The sequence below is a fragment of the Bos mutus genome, chromosome 11 (assembly GCF_027580195.1).
Source record: "Bos mutus isolate GX-2022 chromosome 11, NWIPB_WYAK_1.1, whole genome shotgun sequence".
In the NCBI taxonomy this organism is placed as follows: domain Eukaryota; kingdom Metazoa; phylum Chordata; class Mammalia; order Artiodactyla; family Bovidae; genus Bos; species Bos mutus.
In genome coordinates this window covers 101,968,661-101,990,633 of record NC_091627.1, presented here as the reverse complement: position 1 = coordinate 101,990,633, position 21,973 = coordinate 101,968,661, and the positions used below count along the sequence as shown (strand labels likewise).

The 21,973-nt window shown below is 40.4% G+C and overlaps 1 protein-coding gene across 2 annotated transcripts in view; it reads left to right on the top strand.

Moving 5' to 3' along the window:
* The window catches only part of EIF5B (eukaryotic translation initiation factor 5B), a 76,286-nt gene that overhangs the window by 438 nt on the left and 53,875 nt on the right, over positions 1–21,973 (top strand). The gene's annotated exons all lie outside the window — the stretch shown is intronic.

Below are 21,973 nucleotides of genomic sequence, written 5' to 3'. Positions count from 1 at the left end.
CCGTCCCCTCGCCCGGATCGGGAGAAGGTCTCTGGCTTAGGAGCCGGGAGTCGTTTTGGGGTTCGCGGTCCCTTGGGGCAGGGCTCGGGCGGCCTCACGGAGCCGGGGGCCGCTTGGCCACCGTGGCACGGGCGGGTGGGAGTTGTTGCGGCGCTGCTCTTGGCGGAGGTCTGGAAGAATTCTTTTTTATGTCTGGGTGCCTATGAATTCTTGGAGAGAGAAGGGTTTGGAATGCGACGAGCCTCCAGCCAGGTGTTCTCACCCTCGGAGCCTCTCAGGCACGTTAGAGACAACGCGAGGAGCGTAGCAGGTTGCTCTGTCTTAACTTCAGTTAATTTGGTTCAGCTTTCAATTACTTACGGGCTGATTGTCCAGACTCCATGCTTTTCGCGTTCCTCCTTCCGGCCTTTTGGTCATTTCTTTACTCGCTAGCACCTCCCCTAAGAAAGGAGGAGATGAAACAAACCAACCAGGGTCGCTCTTTTCTAACCACTTAAAAAGGCTTTGGGGGCGAGGGAGCTTAAGGGTGTATGTAGAGTTGAGTACCCCGAGATTATTGTAACATCCCTGGGTGTCATATTCGGTGGAGTTCTTTACCCCTCTTCATGGAAAGGGCTTACTTCCTGGGAGTGAACAACATATGTTATTTTTCACCTTTGTAAACTACTCACCAAACTTAGTTCAAATACTGGGCGTAGTAAGAGAAATTCGGAAGACAAAAACAGCACCCTGTGTTAGTTCATTTTGACTCAAAACGGATATTTGCTCTTGAAGTTTGAATAAAATTACTAGTTGTGATTTGGAATCCTGGGTCGTTCCCTGATCTGGCCCTCACCTAGCTGTTGAATGGAGTTAAAAAAGACACCAAGTGTCTTGTATTTCAGTTGGAGGTCTATTGGAGGAAGTTAGTTGGTTTGAAGAGTAGCCAGATAAATAGGAAAAAATAAGCAGAATTCTGGGGTGATTTAGTGGGGCAAAAATTTCTATGCTTTTGACAGGATGTTTTGGTGCCTGAGATACTTCTTTTTCATCAGCCTTACACAAGAAATGGAGAGATGAGTGTAATAAAGCTTCCTGTACCAGTTACCCAGCTTCAGCCATTGTTGTCACGTGACTGGTCCTGTTTCATCTACCTGCTGGATATTTTAAAGCAACTCTGAAAATCGTTTCATGTGTAAATCCTTTAAGTGTATCTGAAAGGTGAATACCTGAGGGGAAAAAAACCACAGAAACACAACATAAAGCACAAACACAATGTCATTAAACCCAAGGAATACTAGCAATGATTTCTTAAATACAGTTGTCGGTTTTCTAATTTCACTGATCCTTATAAGAAATCTTTTTTTTTTTTTTTTACACAATTGGTTTGTTTGAATCAGGACTACAGAACTCTATTATTTAGATTAAAAAATATGTATGTATTATCTTAATTTTTTTACTTTTCAAGCTCTTTTGCATTAGAAAAAAGCTATTGAGAAGAGAAATATTTATTCTTGTGTGTGCATTTTTTTAGAGAAAAGTGTTACTGATTCATAACATTGTTTATGGATGACATAAAGTTTAAATTGCAAACATTGGAACCTGTTAAATGATTGGTTTGATAGGATAGAAAGAAGGCTATTGGATTTTTTTCCCCTCAGAATAAATCTGCAGCCTTTATTTTTTGGCTCATGTTGAAGGAAAAATGGTGGCAATGTCAGTGAAAAACACATTTTCTTATAAGCCAATATCAAGTTTCTTTGTTTTTTAATGCTTTGTGGATTCCTCCCACCTCCCCTTCCCTTCCCAGTTGTCTTAAGCCAGGCATGTTTCTGCTCAGAAAGAACTGGATAAGAAATGAGCACCTGCTTATTAGCTATCAAGTTAAGGCATTGGGCCACTTTTCAGTTACTGGAAAGAACATAAAATACGTGACTATTTTAATCCTTATATTGTTATTTTAAATTTTTAGCCACTCAGTGTTCATTTAAAATTAGATTTTACTATCTAATCTGAGGGCTTCCAGGTGGTAAAGAATCTACCTGCCAGTGCGGGAGACACAGGAGATGTGGGTTCAATCCCTGGGTTGGGAAGATCCCCAGGAGAAGGAAATGGCAGCCCACTCCAGTATTCTAGCCTGGAAAATTCCGTCGACAGAGGAGCCTGGTGGGCTACAGTCCATGTGGTCACAAAAGAGTTGGACACGACTGAGAGCGCATAGTGCTCACATACACATACATACACGTACACAGCTAATCTGAGGGATCTTATTTGGATTACGTATGTTATGTTATGGAGAAGGCAACGGCACCCCACTCCAGTACTCTTGCCTGGAAAATCCCATGGACGGAGGAGCCTGGTGGGCTGCAGTCCATGGGGTCGCTAGGAGTTGGACACGACGGAGCGACTTCACTTTCACTTTTCCCTTTCATGCATTGGAGAAGGAAATGGCAACCCACTCCAGTATTCTTGCCTGGAGAATCCCAGGGACGGGGGAGCCTGGTGGGCTGCGGTCTGTGGGGTCACACAGATTCGGACACGACTGAAGCGACTTAGCAGTAGCAGCATGTTATGTTATATCAGTGACTGATGTTTGTTTAAACATAGAGTTCTAGAATTTTGTTTTAGCTTATGAAATTCTGAGTGAGATTTTGATACGTGTTAAGCAAGTTTCCTTTTTCAGTTGACTGGGATAAGAGTCAGTTTTCACAGATCATACAGACAAAATACATGGCCAGTATTTTCGTTTCTTCCTGGGCTTCCCTTGTGGCTCAGATGGTAAAGAATCTGCCTGCAATGCAGGAGACCCACTTTCGATCTCTGGGCTGGGAAGATCCTCTGGAGAAGGGAATGGCAACCCACTCCAGAATTCTTGCCTGGAGAATCCCATGGACAGAGGAGCCTGGCAGGCTATAGTCCATGGGGTCACAAAGAATTGGACATGACTGAGCGACTAACACAAAACACATGGAACCTTTCTGGTCGTCGGTTTGTGTGGTCCAGCCGTGCACAGCACCTTGCGTGCTCTAGCAGTGCCCTACTGTTTCCATTTACACAGCACGATGGATGTTCTTTTATTAGTATATGCAGAGAAAAAAATGATCCTGATTATCTAATTTTTCACAGTTAACCTCCAGTTCATCATTTTAATCCTTTTTTTTAAATCCCCCAAGTGTGGTAGTTGTATTTTTCAGGTTTTAAGGAATGTGTTCTGTTGACTTATCTAGAAAGATTAATACATTTCCATTCCATCACAATGGCTGTAGAGGGAAGAAAGATCATTATTTCACTTATCTCACAGTCAGACATAAAAATGGGGATGTCATTCAGAAATTAGGAGTTGTTTCAGGATTGAGTGGGCTTCCCTTGTGGCTCAGCTGGTAAAGAATCCGCCTGCAATGTGGGAGACCTGGGTTCGATACCTGGATTGGGAAGATCCCCTGGAGAAGGGACAGGCTACCCACTCCAGTATTCTGGCCTGGAGAATTCCGTGGACTGTCTAGTCCATGGGGTTGCAAAGACTTGGACATGACTGAGTGACTTTCACTTCACTTCAGGATTGAGTGCGGTTCTGGGGCATCTTCAGTTCTGACTTTTCGCTGGTGGTGAGTTAGTTACTGTTGTTCAGTCACTAAGTCGTGTCCAGCTTTTTTTGACCCCATGAACTGCAACGTGCCAGCCTTCCCTGTCCTCCACCATTGCCTGATGTTTGTGAAAATTCACTTCCATTGAGTCAGTGATGCCATTCAGCCATCTCATCCTCTGTTGCCTTCTTCTCCTGCTTTCAATCTTTCCCAGCATCAGGGTCTTTTCCAGTGAATTGGCTCTTCACATCAGATGGCCAAGTATTGGAGCTTCAGCTTCAGGATCAGTCCTTCCAATGAATATTCGGGGTTGATTTCCTTTAGGATTGACTGGTTTGATCTTCTTGCAGTTCAAGGGACTCTTCCAGCACCACCGTTCGAACACATCAGTTCTTTGACTCAGCCTTCTTTATGGTCCAACTCTCACAGCCATACACGAGTACTGGAAAAACCATAGCTTTGACTAGATGGACCTTTGTTGTCAAAGTAATGTCTCTGCTTTTTAATAGGCTGTCTAGGTTTGTCAAAGCTTTTCTTCCAAAAATAAGCGTCTTTTAATTTTGTGGCTGCAGTCATCGTCCACAGTGATTTTGGAACCCAAGAAAATAAAAGTCTTTGTCACTGTTTTCACTTTTCCCATATGTATGTGCCATGAAGTGATGGGACTGGATGCCATGATCTTCGTGTTTTGAATGTTGAGTTTTAAGCCAGCTTTTTCACACTCCCCTCACCCTATCAAGAGGCTCTCTAGTTCCTCTTCATTTTCTGTAGTGGTATCATCTGCAAGTCTCAAGGTTGTTGATATTTCTCCTGGCAGTCTTGATTCCAGCTTGTGATTCATCCAGCCTGGCGTCTTGCATTATGTACTCTGCATGCAAGTTAAATAAGCAGGTGAACTAGTATAGTAGCTCTTTGCTTTTAATGACATATAATGCCTCTGTCATTCCTGGAAAGATTCCTGCCTTTAGGGGAGTTCTGGCTGTCTCATCGACAACTGTCTATGTTCTAGACTTTCGTCTTGGTTCCACACATTCACCTTACTCAGGTATGATCACAGGGTCTCGGGTCCCTCCCCTGAGACAGGAACATGGTGATTCGCGTAAGGGACCTGTGTGAGCATAGCAGGTACTCCAGAGCTTTCCAGAGGAAGTAGTCCAGGTGGCAAATGTGTCAGGTAGTCCTCATTTGCGTCATGTTTGAATTAAGAATAAACTATTTGCATACGTTAGATCAAAAAAGAAAAAAAGATGTATAATCTGAACGATCCCTTGGCTTACCTTGTTCCTGCTCTGATACTTCAGGTGATTGATACCTGAAAGGAAGGGAAGATATCCTAATTTGTCATAAATGGGTAAAAAAGCAGATGACAAACTTGTGAGCTGCTAGTAACCTCTTCAGCCTTCTGTACTGGTGATCCCTGAGGAGCTTATGTAGGCATTTTTGATGTTGCTTACCAGCTAGTTGGACATTACTTTCCTTCTAAGTTTATTCCAGTCTGGCAGTTGGTCTATACATTGGGCAAGGCATTGTTTAACTGAGGACCAGAGTGTCTGGTTAAGTTAGAAAAGCAGTTCTCAAACTTTCTGGTCCTAGGACCTCCTTATACTCTTAAATTACTAGGGAACCCAAAAGGCTTTTCTTTATGTGGGTTATATCAGTCAATGTCTGTGTGTGTGTTAAGTCACTCAGTCATGTCCAACTCTTTGTGACCTTATGGGCTGTAGCGTGCCAGGCCCCTCTGTCCATGGGATTTTCCAGTGGACAAGAATACTGGAATAGGTTGCCATTTCCTCCTCCAGGATCTTTACTACCCAGGGATCAAGCCTGCATCTCTTGCATTGGCAGGCAGATTCTTTACCACTGAGCCACCTGGGAAGCCCATATTAATGGATCAGATCAGTCGCTCAGTCGTGTCCAACTCTTTGCGACCCCATGAATCGCAGCATGCCAGGCCTCCCTGTCCATCACCAACTCCCGGAGTTCACCCAGACTCACGTCCATCGAGTCAGTGATGCCATCCAGCCATCTCATCCTCTGTCGTCCCCTTTTCCTCTTGCCCCCAATCCCTCCCAGCATCAGAGTCTTTTCCAATGAGTCAACTCTTTGCATGAGGTGGCCAAAGTACTGGAGTTTCAGCTTTAGCATCATTCCTTCCAAAGAAATCCCAGGGCTGATCTCCTTCGGAATGGACTGGTTGGATCTCCTTGCAGTCCAAGGGACTCTCAGGAGTGTTCTCCAACACCACAGTTCAAAAGCATCAATTCTTTGGCACTCAGCCTTCTTCACAGTCCAACTCTCACATCCATACATGACCACAGGAAAAACCATAGCCTTGACTAGACGAATCTTTGTTGGCAAAGTAATGTCTCTGCTTTTGAATATGCTATCTAGGTTGGTCATAACTTTCCTTCCAGAGAGTAAGCGTCTTTTAATTTCATGGCTGCAGTCACCATCTGCAATGATTTTGGAGCCCAGAAAGATAAAGTCTGACACTGTTTCCACTGTTTCCCTATCTATTTCCCATGAAGTGATGGGACCATATGCTATGATCTTCGTTTTCTGAATGTTGAGCTTTAAGCCAACTTTTTCACTCTCCACTTTCACTTCCATCAAGAGGCTTTTTAGTTCCTCTTCACTTTCTGCCATAAGGGTGGTGTCATCTGCATATCTGAGGTTATTGATATTTCTCCCGGCAATCTTGATTCCAGCTTGTGTTTCCTCCAGTCCAGCGTTTCTCATGATGTACTCTGCATATAAGTTAAATAAACAGGGTGACAATATACAGCCTTGACGAACTCCTTTTCCTATTTGGAACCAGTCTGTTGTTCCATGTCCAGTTCTAACTGTTGCTTCCTGACTTGCATACAGGTTTCTCAAGAGGCAGGTCAGGTGGTCTGGTATTCCCATCTCTTTCAGAATTTTCCACAGTTTATTGTGATTCATACAGTCAAAGGTTTTGGCATAGTCAGTAAAGCAGAAATAGATGTTTTTCTGGAACTCTCTTGCTTTTTCCATGATCCAGCGGATGTTGGCAATTTGATCTCTGTTTCCTCTGCCTTTTCTAAAACCAGATTGAACATCAGGAAGTTCACGGTTCACATATTGCTGAAGCCTGGCTTGGAGAATTTTGAGCATTACTTTACTAGCATGTGAGATGAGTGCAATTGTGCGGTAGTTTGAGCATTCTTTGGCATTGCCTTTCTTTGGGATTGGAATGAAAACTGACGTTTTCCAGTCCTGTGGCCACTGCTGAGTTTTCCAAATTTGCTGGCATATTGAGTGTAGCACTTTCACAGCACCATCTTTCAGGATTTGGAATAGCTCAACTGGAATTCCATCACCTCCAAAAGCTTTATTTGTAGTGATGCTTTCTAAGGCCCACTTGACTTCACATTCCAGGATGTCTGGCTCTAGGTGAGTGATCACACCATCGTGATTATCTGGGTCGTGAAGATCTTTTTTGTACAGTTCTTCTGTGTATTCTTGCCATCCCTTCTTAATATCTTCTGCTTCTGTTAGGTCCATACCATTTCTGTCCTTTATCGAGCCCATCTTTGCATGAAATGTTCCTTTGGCATCTCTGATTTTCTTGAAGAGATCCCTAGTCTTTCCCGTTCTGTTGTTTTCCTCTATTTCTTTGCATTGATCGCTGAAGAAGGCTTTCTTATCTCTTCTTGCTATTCTTTGGAACTCTGCATTCAGATGTTTGTGTCTTTCCTTTTCTCCTTTGCTTTTCGCTTCTCTTCTTTTCACAGCTATTTGTAAGGCCTCCCCAGACAGCCATTTTGCTTTTTTGCATTTCTTTTCCATGGGAATGGTCTTGATCCCTGTCTCCTGTACACTGTCACGAACCTCATTCCATAGTTCATCAGGCACTCTATCTATCAGATCTAGGCCCTTAAATCTATTTCTCACTTCCATTGTATAATCATAAGGGATTTGAGTTAGTTCATACCTGAATGGTCTAGTGGTTTTCCCTACTTTCTTCAATTTAAGTCTGAATTTGGTAATAAGGAGTTCATGATCTGAGCCACAGTCAGCTCCTGGTCTTATTTTTGTTGACTATTAGAGCTTCTCCATCTTTGGCTGCAAAGAATATAATCAATATGATTTTGGTGTTGACCGTCTGGTGATATCCATGTATAGAGTCTTCTCTTGTGTTGTTGGAAGAGGGTGTTTGTTATGACCAGTGCATTTTCTTGGCAAAATTCTTTTAGTCTTTGCCCTGCTTCATTCTGTATTCCAAGGCCAAATTTGCCTGTTACTCCAGGTGTTTCTTGACTTCCTACTTTTGCATTCCTGTCCCCTATAACGAAAAGGACATCTTTTTTGGGTGTTAGTTCTAAAAGGTCTTGTAGGTCTTCATAGAACCGTTCAACTTAGGCTTCTTCAGCGTTACTGGTTGGGGCATAGACTTGGATTACTGTGATATTGAATGGTTTGCCTTGGAAACAAACAGAGATCATTCTATCGTATTAATGGATACCACATTACAAATTAAAACTAAAAGATTCTTTAAATATATTGATTTAAAAATAAAAACAATAAGCATCACATATGAACATAAATAACATTGCTGAATAATCACTTTCAAAAATTAATGTAAGTAATGGTGTTAAATGGTTCATAAACCTCTGCAGTCTGGTTTAGTAGAAGATAACTTGATTCTTACCTGCTTGTGCATTCAGTCTGCAGCAAATCACACACCGTGTGGCCTCTGGAAAACACCTCACAGTTGGGAGGAAATGAGAATGAAAAAAGGCCTCCCAGTATTATGTGGAAAGTAGTTGTGACCTCTTGATTTAGTTTAGATGCCCTGAATAAGTCTTGAGGGGAAACTACCTTGAGAACTGTTTATTTAGGGATTCCTAAACTTAAGAGCTAGACATTTGTGAGACATTCTCCAAGCTTTTCGACTTTCATTAATGTTTGTCCAACAGGTGCTTAGAATGCTTGAGTATCACTCAGAGGAAAACTTAAGATATTTGTGGGCATGTTCATGCTCTTGATAGTTTACCCATTCATAATTTTATTTTTTTATGTAATAAGTGAGTTTATCAAGATCTATTAAAAATCTCTTGGGACTGATTTTAATTAGGAATCCCATTAAGTTTTTAGATTATTTGGTACACTTTTATCTTTATGGTATTGAATCATTCCCTTCGAGAAATACATTGTCTAAGTTTTTAAGTGCCAAATATAGTGGTGAAATATAGTGATAAACAAGTTAGTAATGACATGCTTCTCTGGTTAATTATCAGTAATATTTTATTATTTTCTTCATTTGCACCTTTAGGATATTTCTTGTTTGGTTTATTTCTAGGTATCTTGCAGTTTTGGTTTCCGTTAATATAGGAAAACTTACTTTTGAGATGATCTGACCATCTTACTGAATTCTCTATTACTAAAAGTGGCTTTGTGAAGGATGAGGCCTTAGTTGCGATTCACGTCTTAGTTTGTGATAATATGTGATAGAAGGAAGAACAGGGAGAAAAAATTGACATAACAGCATTTAAATGTTTTAGTGACACACAAATGACTCCTTTTCCCTTCCCTTTCTAACTTGTTGTTCAGTGGCTGAGTTGTGTCCGACACTTCAACCCCATGGGCTGCAGTGCGCCGGATCCCTCTGCCCTTCACTGTCTGCTGGAACACATGCCCGTTAGTCGCTGATGCTTCCCGCCATCGCAGCCTCTCCTTTCTTTGGCCTTCAGTGTTTCCCAGCATGAGGGTCTTTTCCAGTGAGTTGGCTCTTTGCATCAGGTGGCCAAAGTATTGGAGCTTAACATTAGTCCTTCCAGTGATTCAGGGTCGATTTCCTTGCAGTCAAAGCGACTTTCTAGTCTTCTCTAGCACCACAATTCTAAAGCATCAACTTTTCTGTTCAGCCTTGTTTATGGTCCAACTCTCACATCCATACCTGACTCCTGGAAAAACCATAGCCTTGACTATATGGACCTTGTTAGCAAAGTGATGTCTCAGCTTTTTAATACGCTCTTTGGGTTTGTCGTAGCTTTCCTTCTTTTTGTTAAATATGTACTGTTAAGAAATTTTAAATCAAGTGATTTGAACTGTTATTAAACAATATTGAAATAAACACAGTATAGTACTTGCTGCTGCTGCTGCAAGTCGCTTCAGTAGTGTCCGACTCTGTGCGACCCCATAGACGGCAGCCCAGTAGGCTCCCTGGTCTCTGGGATTCTGCAGGCAAGAACACTGGAGTGGGTTGCCATGTCCTTCTCAATGCATGAAAGTGAAAAGTGAAAGTGAAGTCACTCAGTCGTGTCTGACTCTTAGCGACCCCATGGACTGCAGCCTACCAGGCTCCTCCATCCATGGAATTTTCCAGGCAAGAGTACTGGAGTGGGGTGCCATTGCTTGCCCTAGCAGTAATCACAAATTTACATAATTTTAATAATGAGAACACTTAATTTAGAGGCAGGAAGTATGCTGTAACTAGTTTGAGAATCTGGAGGAAGGGAAAAGTACAAAGAGATAAGAACTACTCTATAACAAGTAGTGGAGGAAACAGATTTAGCACAATAATGTGCTTGAGGCTTACAGCCTCTCCACTGATAAGCCAAATGGGACTCCAGAACCTGTGGTTAAGTGTCTCAAATTTCTTTCTTCCTTAACTTTAGTTGAATAACTACCTGTCTCATAGCCTGTTTACCATGAAGGCAATGATGATTTGATGTTTCATTCCTTCCCATTTCAGACATGATATAGAAAATTTCAGGTGTGTTTTTTTCAGAGGAATCCCGGCTTTTCACCCAGCTAGCAGTCCTTTTTTAGAATCATTGGTTTTCAGACCTCCCTTTGGTGATAGAAAGGTACTTTTATTGAGATACAAAATATTATTTGGTTTTTCTGTTTTTGAAACTTGTTTCACACCATAAACTTCATATGAGCAGTCTCCAAAAACACAATAAGTACTGTTTTAATGAAATTAAATTTGTTTTCATAGGTTTTAGGTACCGAGCTCTGGTGAAACTAGTAGATGTCATTGATGATACCGCAGTAGTTGGAATTTAAGTCTAGAATCACATGTCCTCAGAATTCATTGTATGAATGTGCCACATTTGATTAACCCATCCATACATCAGTTAGTGAAGATAGGGGTTTTTCCCACTTTTTGGCTCTTTTGAATAATACCATTATAAGTTTTAAGTATAAACTTATACCTTATAAGTGTGTAAGTTTTCGTGTGGGTATATGCCTAAGAGTGAAATTGCTTGGTCACTCTAGATTTAACTTTTTTAGAAACTGTTGAGTAGGTTAACTTGTTTTCCGGGAACTGTCAAAGCTGCTGCTCAGTTTTATATTCCAACCAACAATGTATTAGAGTTTCAGTTTCTCTGCATCTTTGTCAACACTTATTATCATCTGACTTTTTGATGATAGCCATTCTAGTTGGTGTGAAGTGGTATCTTATTGTGGCTTTTGGTTTGCACTTCATGATGGCTTAAGGTGTTGAGTATCTTATGTTTATTAGACTTGTATTTGTATATCTTGTTTGGAGAACTATCTGTTCAGATCCTTTGCTCATTTTAAAATTGAGTTCTTTATTATTGAGGAATAAGAGTTCTTTATATATTTTAGCAAAACCACTTTATCACATACAGTTTGCAAATATTTTCTCTCATTCTGCACATTATCCTTATTTTTCTCCCATAGGAAGTTGTTTCAGTTTTTTGGTGGTGGTATTTGTAGCACAAAAGTTTCTAATTTTGATGAATTCTGGTTTATCTGTTTTTTTTCTTTAGTTGCTTGTGCTTTTGGTGTCAGATCTAAGAAATTATCACCAAATCTAAGGTCATGAAATTTTACTATGCTTTATAGTTTCAGTTCTTACATTTAGATCTTTGAGCCATCTGTGGTTAATTTTTTTTCTGTTGTCTGAAATCAGCAGTAAAGAATCTTAATGCAGGAGACCTGGGTTTGATCCCTGGATTGGGAAAATCTCCTGGAGGAGGAACTGACAACCCACTCCAGTATTCTTGCCTGGGAAATCCCATGGACAGAAAAGCCTGGTGGGCTACAGTCCATAGGGTTGCAAAGAGTTGAACATGACTGAAACAACTTAACAGCAGCAACAGGGAACCAGGTTCCTTCTTTGCATGTGGACATTCAGTTGTCAGAGCCCTATTTTTTTTTTTTTAAAGATCATTCTCTATTTCCTTGTTCAGATCAGTTGACTGTGTATGTAGTGCTTTATTTCTGGACTCAGTTCTGTTCCATTGGTCCAGGTCTGTCCTTACTGTTTTGATTACTACAGCTTTAGTATTGAATTTGGAAAGTATGATTTCTCTCTGTTCCTTTTGGAGCTGGTTTTGCCTATTCTGGGTTCCTTGCATTTCTATACTGATTTTATGGTTAGATTCTCAATTACTGCCGTCCCCCCACCTCCCAAAAAAAGAAAAGGCAGCTGGGATTTCAATTGAGATAGGATTTCTTCTATAGATTGGTTTTGGGAGTATTGCCAATGTTATGCCTTCAAATCCATGAACATGAAATGTATTTCCATTTATTTAGGTCTTCAGGTTTTTTCCAGTGATTTTTTTTTTTTTTTTTTTTTTTAGTTTTCAGTGTATAACAATTGCAACTCTTTTTAAAAATTATTGAGACATTTTTTTTTTGCTGTCATAAATGGGATTATTTTTAAATTTCATTTCCAGATTGTTTATTGCACAGTTTAAATACAGTTGATTTTTATATGTCAGTCTGTTGTTCTTACTGAACCTCCTATATTATTAATAGCTTAAATGTTTGTTGTATATGTGGATTTCCGTGGTGGCTCAGTGGTAAGGAATCCACCTGCCAATGCAGGAGACCCAGATTTGATCCCTGGGTGGGGAAGATCTCCTGGAGAAGGGGATGACATTCCTTCCAGTATTCTTGCCTGGAAAATCCCATGGACCAAGGAGCCTGGCGGGGTATATAGTCCATAGTGTATCAAAGAGTTGGACACTGCTGAGCAAGTAAATAATCATTGTGGATTCCTCTGTATTTTCTATGTACATGGTCATGTCGGCTACAAGTCTAGACAGTTTTCTCTTTGTTTTCCGTTCTTTTCCTGTCTAAATGGTTTATAGTTCTCTGGCTAGATCCTGCTGTCCAGTGTTGGGTAGAATGGGGGGAAATGGACATCCTTGTCTTGTTTCTGATCTTGGGGGGAGGGGAAGACTTTCAGTTTTTCCAATGAATGGCTATTGCATTTTGTAAAATGATATTTCTTCATCTGTGCAATGAGTATGTGGTTTTGGTTTATTACCCTATTTATACATGATGGATTACATTAATCAGGTTTCATGTGTTGAACCAACTTGCAATCCTGGGATAGATCCCACTTGGTCATGGTGTGTGATCCTTTTTATATGTTTTTAAATTTGGTTTGCTAGTGTTTTATTGAGAATTTCATTTTTTTTTTTTTTTACTTTTAACCTATGTACTTGTTTGAGTTCTTTGGATAAACTTCATAGAATTGAATTTTTATTAATTTGATAATATCTCTGAGTTACTTATAATTTGCTTGTGATTATACATCCGTGTTCGGAGAAGGCAATGGCACCCCACTCCAGTACTCTTGCCTGGAAAATCCCATGGACGGAGGAGCCTGGTAGGCTGCAGTCCATGGGATCACTGAGGGTCGGACACGACTGAGCGACTTCACTTCGACTTTTCACTTTTGTGCATCGGAGAAGGAAATGGCAACCCACTCCAGTGTTGTTTCCTGGAGAATCCCAGGGATGGGGGAGCCTGGTGGGTTGCTGTCTCTGGGGTCGCACAGAGTCAGACACGACTGAAGCGACTTAGCAGCATACATCCGTGTTAGTGGCTCAGTTATGTTCAACTCTTTGGAACCCCATGGACTGTAGCCCACCAGGGGCCTCTACCCATGGAATTCTCCAGGCAAGAATACTGGAGTGGGTAGCCATTCCCTTCTCCAGCGGATCTTCCTGACCCAGGGATTGAAAATGGGTCTCCTGCATTGCAGGCAGATTCTTTACCATCTGAGCCACAAGGGAAGCCCAATTAATGATATATATGATCTTATTTCAGCCATCCTGGTTTGTTTTTAATTTGTGCCAAGTCTGCAGTTTTTTGTTTCTATTTTTACTCCCTCTTATCTTGGATTAGAATTTAAACGTGCTGTTTCTATTTTTTTTAAGTGATTTGACTTAAAATTTTGCCTTGCATATGTATCTAAAGCCCTGTAAACCTGTAAAAAGGTAGATTGTTTCTACCTTTTGGCTGTTGAGGGTTTCCCTGGTAGCTCAGGGTAAAGAATCCACCTGCAATGCAGGAGACCCCGGTAAAATCCTGCTGCTCTGAACATTTGTATGTGGTTTTTTTTTTGAGTCCCGGTTTTCCGTTCTTTTGAGTGTGGTATACACCAGGGAGTGGAGTTGGTAGATCGCTCAGGGCTTACCTTCTTGAGGAACCACCAAACTTTCCCACCGCAGCTGCACCGTTTTACATTACCACCAGAACGTACAAGGGTTTTGATTTCTTCATTTCATTGCCAACAGTTCTGTTCCTTTTTTGTTGTTATTATTAATAGCCATCCTTGCAGTTGTAAAGTGGTGTCCCATTGTGGTTTAATTGGCATTTCTGTGGTTACTAATGATGTTGAACATCTTTTATGTATTCATTGGTCATTTGTATTGTTGTTGTTGTTGGTTAATCGCTAAGTTGTGTCCAACTGTTTTCGACCCCATGGACTGTAGCTCACTAGGCTCCTCTGTCCGTGGGATTTCTGAGGCAAAAATACTGAAGTGGGTTGCCATTTCCTTCTTCAGAGGATCTTCCTGACCCAGGGATCAAACCCAGGTCTCCTTCTTTGGCAGGTAGATTGTTTACTGCCAAGCCACCAGAGAAGCCCGGCCATTTGTATATCTTTGGACAAACGTCTGTGCAAGTCCTTTACTCATTTTTTAAAAAAAGATTTATTTGGCTGTTGTTCAATCTTAGCTGTGCGGCGTGGGCATTTGCAAGATGAGGCATGTGGGTTTAGTTGCCCCGGGGCATATGGGAATTTTAGTTCTCAGACTAGGACTCAAACCTGCATCCCCTGAATTGCAAGGTGGATTCTTAACCACTGGATCATCAGGGAAGTCCCTACTCATTTTTAAATTGGCTTGTTTCTCTCAGGCTGTGAGTTATTTCAGGATGCTTGATCTTTAACGGATCTGTAAATACTTCTCCCATTGTGTGGATTGTCTTTTGACTGTCTTGATAGAGTGTCATTTTTACTAAAATTTTTAATAAAATCTAGTTTTTGTTGCTTATGCTTTGGGTATTCCTTGTGTATCAAGGAATCTACTGCTGAGTCATGCCAGGTCATGAAGAACCTATACGTTTTCATGAGTTTTGTTATTTTAGCACTAACATTTAGGTTACACCCCATTTCGAGTTAGTGTTTCTATGTAGTGTGAGGCAGGGGTCCAGCTTTATTCTTTTGTGTGTGGAAGTCTAGTCCCAGCACTGTTTGTTGAGACTGTTTCTTCCCCTAGGTACTGATTTGGGCACTGTCACATCAGTGACCACGGATAAATGGGTTATTTCTGGACTGATGGTTTTATTCTTTTGTTTTTTATGGTTATCCCAATAACCTACCACATTGTTTTGGTTGCTGTAAGGTAAATTTTCTTAAGTCAAAAATTTCAACCGTATACAGAAGTAGAACAGTTTAAACACGTCTGTCCACCACTCACATTCAAATATTATTGATTCACAGATTACCGCGTTTCATCTACATTCTACTCATTCTCCTCCTCCCTCTCCCCATTATATTGAAATAACCCCAGATGTGTAAATATTTCAGGAGGTTATATAATTGTAAGAAATTGTATACTTATAAGAAAGAAAGCTTTACATCTTAAATATAATTTTTAAAGAATGGTATGTTTTCATTCATGTGGAAAATTCATATACAGAGAATCCTGTCTGTGTTAGATAAATGAAATATTGTGGTTTTCTCCCAGTGGGATTTTTAAACTGTTGTTTGAATCCGTTGTCTCAGAAAATTCAATTTCGAAGTTTTACAATGATCAAAATACAGTAGTTGCTATGGTGGTAGACAAGGTTTTTATTAAGCTGAAGTGATGAAACTGGTGAGGCTTGCCTGTGGTATGCAAATTGTGGTTGCCATTCCAGAATAGGGTTTTTTTCTTTAATAGTGTGTCTGTTAGGAATATGTTACATTCCCTGCTGGTTGTGAAAGGTAGGGAGATGAATTGAGCATACAGAAAGACATTTTCTGTTCTCAGGGAAGCTTGCATCGTAATACAGAAAATAGGCATAACACAGAGAGGAGGTCTTGAGTTGCTTCGCTGTTGCCTGTACTCAGGTGCAGACCATTCTAATGCGCGTGGTCTCAGCACGTGGGAAGCTCTGTCTCCTGAAAGTAGTTATCTACATCGAAATTTTATTAGTATTTGATTATGCCAGGTGAGAATAATCTTCTAACAGTGATTAAGGACTAGAGTTCTTTTACAAAGAGATTGAGTTTGCTATCTGTGAATGCTGAAAGTATTCAGTTCAGTCAATTAATTTTGAACATAAGTTGTGTCCTTAAGGTGTTAATTGAGAATGTCGACTTAAATTACCCAACATTGCTCTTCAAGCCCAAAACTAAGTATAAACTCTAAAGCAGTTTGAAATTGTAAGTACTCTTATCAAATAGAAACAAAGATAAAAATTTTTGACATTCAGATTTGCAGCATCAATGTGAAGAATGATACTTTTGTTGATTCTAAACCAGTGCTTCTCATGTTTTAACGTGCATGTGACTCACCTGTAGGTCTTGTTAAAATGGAGATTTTGATTCAGTAAGTCTTGAGTGAGACCTGAGATTTGGCATTTCCAACAAGCTGATCCTAATGCTGCTTATCCTGGATTTGTTCTTTGAGTGGCAGGATCTGAATGACCATTTTATTGTGAATGTATTGCTTCCTATGATGGCAAAACTTCAAAACCTAAACTTGAGTTCAGCATGCCTATGCTAGTAAAGGCTCAATTTTTCTGATATCTTTTTCAGTATGAAATAATGACTTTCAGCTTTGCTTTATAGCACTGTCTTGGGAAAAATGTTTAATTTCCATGTTAAGTTTGCATCTGATCTTTTACATTAATGGAAACAACTTGGTGGAGATTTGTAAACAAAAGCCTTGGTTGATGTTCTGTGACAGTAAACTGTGATAAAATGGCAATCCATATAATTCGGAGTGTTCAATTAAACAGGTAAAAGTCACTGGGGAGAATTTTCAGATTTCTGAAATTATCCACAACCCTGCATTTCCCCACAACAGACTGGTTCCAAATAGGAAAAGGAGTACTTCAAGGCTGTATATTGTCACCCTGCTTATTTAACTTATATGCAGAGTACATCATGAGAAACGCTGGACTGGAAGAAACACAAGCTGGAGTCAAGATTGCCGGGAGAAATATCAATAACCTCAGATATGCAGATGACACCACCCTTATGGCAGAAAGTGAAGAGGAACTAAAAAGCCTCTTGATGAAAGTGAAAGTGGAGAGTGAAAAAGTTGGCTTAAAGCTCAACATTCAGAAAACAAAGATCATGGCATCCGGTCCCATCACTTCATGGGAAATAGATGGGGAAACAGTGGAAACAGTGTCAGACTTTATTTTTCTGGGCTCCAAAATCACTGCAGATGGTGACTGCAGCCATGAAATTAAAAGACGCTTACTCCTTGGAAGGAAAGTTATGACCAACCTAGATAGCATATTCAAAAGTAGAGACATTACTTTGCCAACAAAGATTCGTCTAGTCAAGGCTATGGTTTTTCCAGTGGTCATGTATGGATGTGAGAGTTGGACTATAAAGTAAGCTGAGCACCAAAGAATTGATGCTTTTGAACTGTGGTGTTGGAGAAGACTCTTGAGAGTCCCTTGGACTGCAAGGAGATCCAACCAGTCCATTCTGAAGGAGATCAGCCCTGGGATTTCTTTGGAAGGAATGATGTTGAAGCTGAAACTCCAGTACTTTGGCCACCTCATGGGAAGAGTTGACTCATTGGAAAAGACTCTGATGCTGGGAGGGATTGGGGGCAAGAGGAGAAAGGGGGCGACAGAGGGCGAGATGGCTGGATGGCATCACTGACTCGATGGACATTGAGTCTGGGTGAACTCCGGGAGTTGGTGATGGACAGGAGGCCTGGCATGCTGGGATTCACTGAACTGAACTGAACTGAACTGAACTGAACTGAACTGAACTGAACTGAACTGAACTGAACTGAACTGAACTGAACTGAACTGAACTGAACTGAACTGAACTGAACTGAACTGAACTGAACTGAACTGAACTGAACTGAACTGAACTGAACTGAACTGAACTGAACTGAACTGAACTGAACTGAACTGAACTGAACTGAACTGAACTGAACTGAACTGAACTGAACTGAACTGAACTGAACTGAACTGAACTGAACTGAACTGAACTGAACTGAACTGAACTGAACTGAACTGAACTGAACTGAACTGAACTGAACTGAACTGAACTGAACTGAACTGAACTGAACTGAACTGAACTGAACTGAACTGAACTGAACTGAACTGAACTGAACTGAACTGAACTGAACTGAACTGAACTGAACTGAACTGAACTGAACTGAACTGAACTGAACTGAACTGAACTGAACTGAACTGAACTGAACTGAACTGAACTGAACTGAACTGAACTGAACTGAACTGAACTGAACTGAACTGAACTGAACTGAACTGAACTGAACTGAACTGAACTGAACTGAACTGAACTGAACTGAACTGAACTGAACTGAACTGAACTGAACTGAACTGAACTGAACTGAACTGAACTGAACTGAACTGAACTGAACTGAACTGAACTGAACTGAACTGAACTGAACTGAACTGAACTGAACTGAACTGAACTGAACTGAACTGAACTGAACTGAACTGAACTGAACTGAACTGAACTGAACTGAACTGAACTGAACTGAACTGAACTGAACTGAACTGAACTGAACTGAACTGAACTGAACTGAACTGAACTGAACTGAACTGAACTGAACTGAACTGAACTGAACTGAACTGAACTGAACTGAACTGAACTGAACTGAACTGAACTGAACTGAACTGAACTGAACTGAACTGAACTGAACTGAACTGAACTGAACTGAACTGAACTGAACTGAACTGAACTGAACTGAACTGAACTGAACTGAACTGAACTGAACTGAACTGAACTGAACTGAACTGAACTGAACTGAACTGAACTGAACTGAACTGAACTGAACTGAACTGAACTGAACTGAACTGAACTGAACTGAACTGAACTGAACTGAACTGAACTGAACTGAACTGAACTGAACTGAACTGAACTGAACTGAACTGAACTGAACTGAACTGAACTGAACTGAACTGAACTGAACTGAACTGAACTGAACTGAACTGAACTGAACTGAACTGAACTGAACTGAACTGAACTGAACTGAACTGAACTGAACTGAACTGAACTGAACTGAACTGAACTGAACTGAACTGAACTGAACTGAACTGAACTGAACTGAACTGAACTGAACTGAACTGAACTGAACTGAACTGAACTGAACTGAACTGAACTGAACTGAACTGAACTGAACTGAACTGAACTGAACTGAACTGAACTGAACTGAACTGAACTGAACTGAACTGAACTGAACTGAACTGAACTGAACTGAACTGAACTGAACTGAACTGAACTGAACTGAACTGAACTGAACTGAACTGAACTGAACTGAACTGAACTGAACTGAACTGAACTGAACTGAACTGAACTGAACTGAACTGAACTGAACTGAACTGAACTGAACTGAACTGAACTGAACTGAACTGAACTGAACTGAACTGAACTGAACTGAACTGAACTGAACTGAACTGAACTGAACTGAACTGAACTGAACTGAACTGAACTGAACTGAACTGAACTGAACTGAACTGAACTGAACTGAACTGAACTGAACTGAACTGAACTGAACTGAACTGAACTGAACTGAACTGAACTGAACTGAACTGAACTGAACTGAACTGAACTGAACTGAACTGAACTGAACTGAACTGAACTGAACTGAACTGAACTGAACTGAACTGAACTGAACTGAACTGAACTGAACTGAACTGAACTGAACTGAACTGAACTGAACTGAACTGAACTGAACTGAACTGAACTGAACTGAACTGAACTGAACTGAACTGAACTGAACTGAACTGAACTGAACTGAACTGAACTGAACTGAACTGAACTGAACTGAACTGAACTGAACTGAACTGAACTGAACTGAACTGAACTGAACTGAACTGAACTGAACTGAACTGAACTGAACTGAACTGAACTGAACTGAACTGAACTGAACTGAACTGAACTGAACTGAACTGAACTGAACTGAACTGAACTGAACTGAACTGAACTGAACTGAACTGAACTGAACTGAACTGAACTGAACTGAACTGAACTGAACTGAACTGAACTGAACTGAACTGAACTGAACTGAACTGAACTGAACTGAACTGAACTGAACTGAACTGAACTGAACTGAACTGAACTGAACTGAACTGAACTGAACTGAACTGAACTGAACTGAACTGAACTGAACTGAACTGAACTGAACTGAACTGAACTGAACTGAACTGAACTGAACTGAACTGAACTGAACTGAACTGAACTGAACTGAACTGAACTGAACTGAACTGAACTGAACTGAACTGAACTGAACTGAACTGAACTGAACTGAACTGAACTGAACTGAACTGAACTGAACTGAACTGAACTGAACTGAACTGAACTGAACTGAACTGAACTGAACTGAACTGAACTGAACTGAACTGAACTGAACTGAACTGAACTGAACTGAACTGAACTGAACTGAACTGAACTGAACTGAACTGAACTGAACTGAACTGAACTGAACTGAACTGAACTGAACTGAACTGAACTGAACTGAACTGAACTGAACTGAACTGAACTGAACTGAACTGAACTGAACTGAACTGAACTGAACTGAACTGAACTGAACTGAACTGAACTGAACTGAACTGAACTGAACTGAACTGAACTGAACTGAACTGAACTGAACTGAACTGAACTGAACTGAACTGAACTGAACTGAACTGAACTGAACTGAACTGAACTGAACTGAACTGAACTGAACTGAACTGAACTGAACTGAACTGAACTGAACTGAACTGAACTGAACTGAACTGAACTGAACTGAACTGAACTGAACTGAACTGAACTGAACTGAACTGAACTGAACTGAACTGAACTGAACTGAACTGAACTGAACTGAACTGAACTGAACTGAACTGAACTGAACTGAACTGAACTGAACTGAACTGAACTGAACTGAACTGAACTGAACTGAACTGAACTGAACTGAACTGAACTGAACTGAACTGAACTGAACTGAACTGAACTGAACTGAACTGAACTGAACTGAACTGAACTGAACTGAACTGAACTGAACTGAACTGAACTGAACTGAACTGAACTGAACTGAACTGAACTGAACTGAACTGAACTGAACTGAACTGAACTGAACTGAACTGAACTGAACTGAACTGAACTGAACTGAACTGAACTGAACTGAACTGAACTGAACTGAACTGAACTGAACTGAACTGAACTGAACTGAACTGAACTGAACTGAACTGAACTGAACTGAACTGAACTGAACTGAAAGGGCAGCTGGATATTTAGTTTTTATTGCAGCTTCTTGTGATTATGACTAAAGCTTCTGTGGACATTTGAGTACAGGTCCTTGTATGGACATATGTTTTTGTTTCTCTTAGATAAATACCTAGGAGTGGGATTGCTGGGTCTTATGGTAAGTGTGTATGTTTCACTTGAAACTGCCAAATTCTTTTCCAAAGTGACTGTGCCATTTTTGCATTCCCTCTAGGGGTGTGTTCCAGTTGCTCCACATCTTCTCTCAACACAGTATTATCAGTCCTTTTAGTCGTTCTGGTGGTTGTGGAGTGGCACATCATTGTGGTTTGACTTACATTTAGTTAATGGTACTGACCATCTTGTCATGTGTTTGTCATTGTCATATCTCATTTGGTTACGTGTTGAAATCATTTGCCTATTTAAAAATTGTGTTCTTTAATGTTGAGCTGTAGAAATTTAATATGTTATAGACAAATCTTTCGTTAGATATATTATTGCAAAATCTTTTTCTCAGTATAAGGTTTGCCTTCTTATTTAAACTGTTTAGTTTTGCTAATTAAACTTTTAAGATTATTGCCAATTCACATGTGGTTGTAAGAATTAATAGACTCCTGTATCTTTTAATCAGTTTCCTCTAATAACATCTTGCAAAACTGTACAGTATCACAACCCGAATATTGACACTGGTACAGTTCACTGATCGTATTCAGATTTTCCCAGT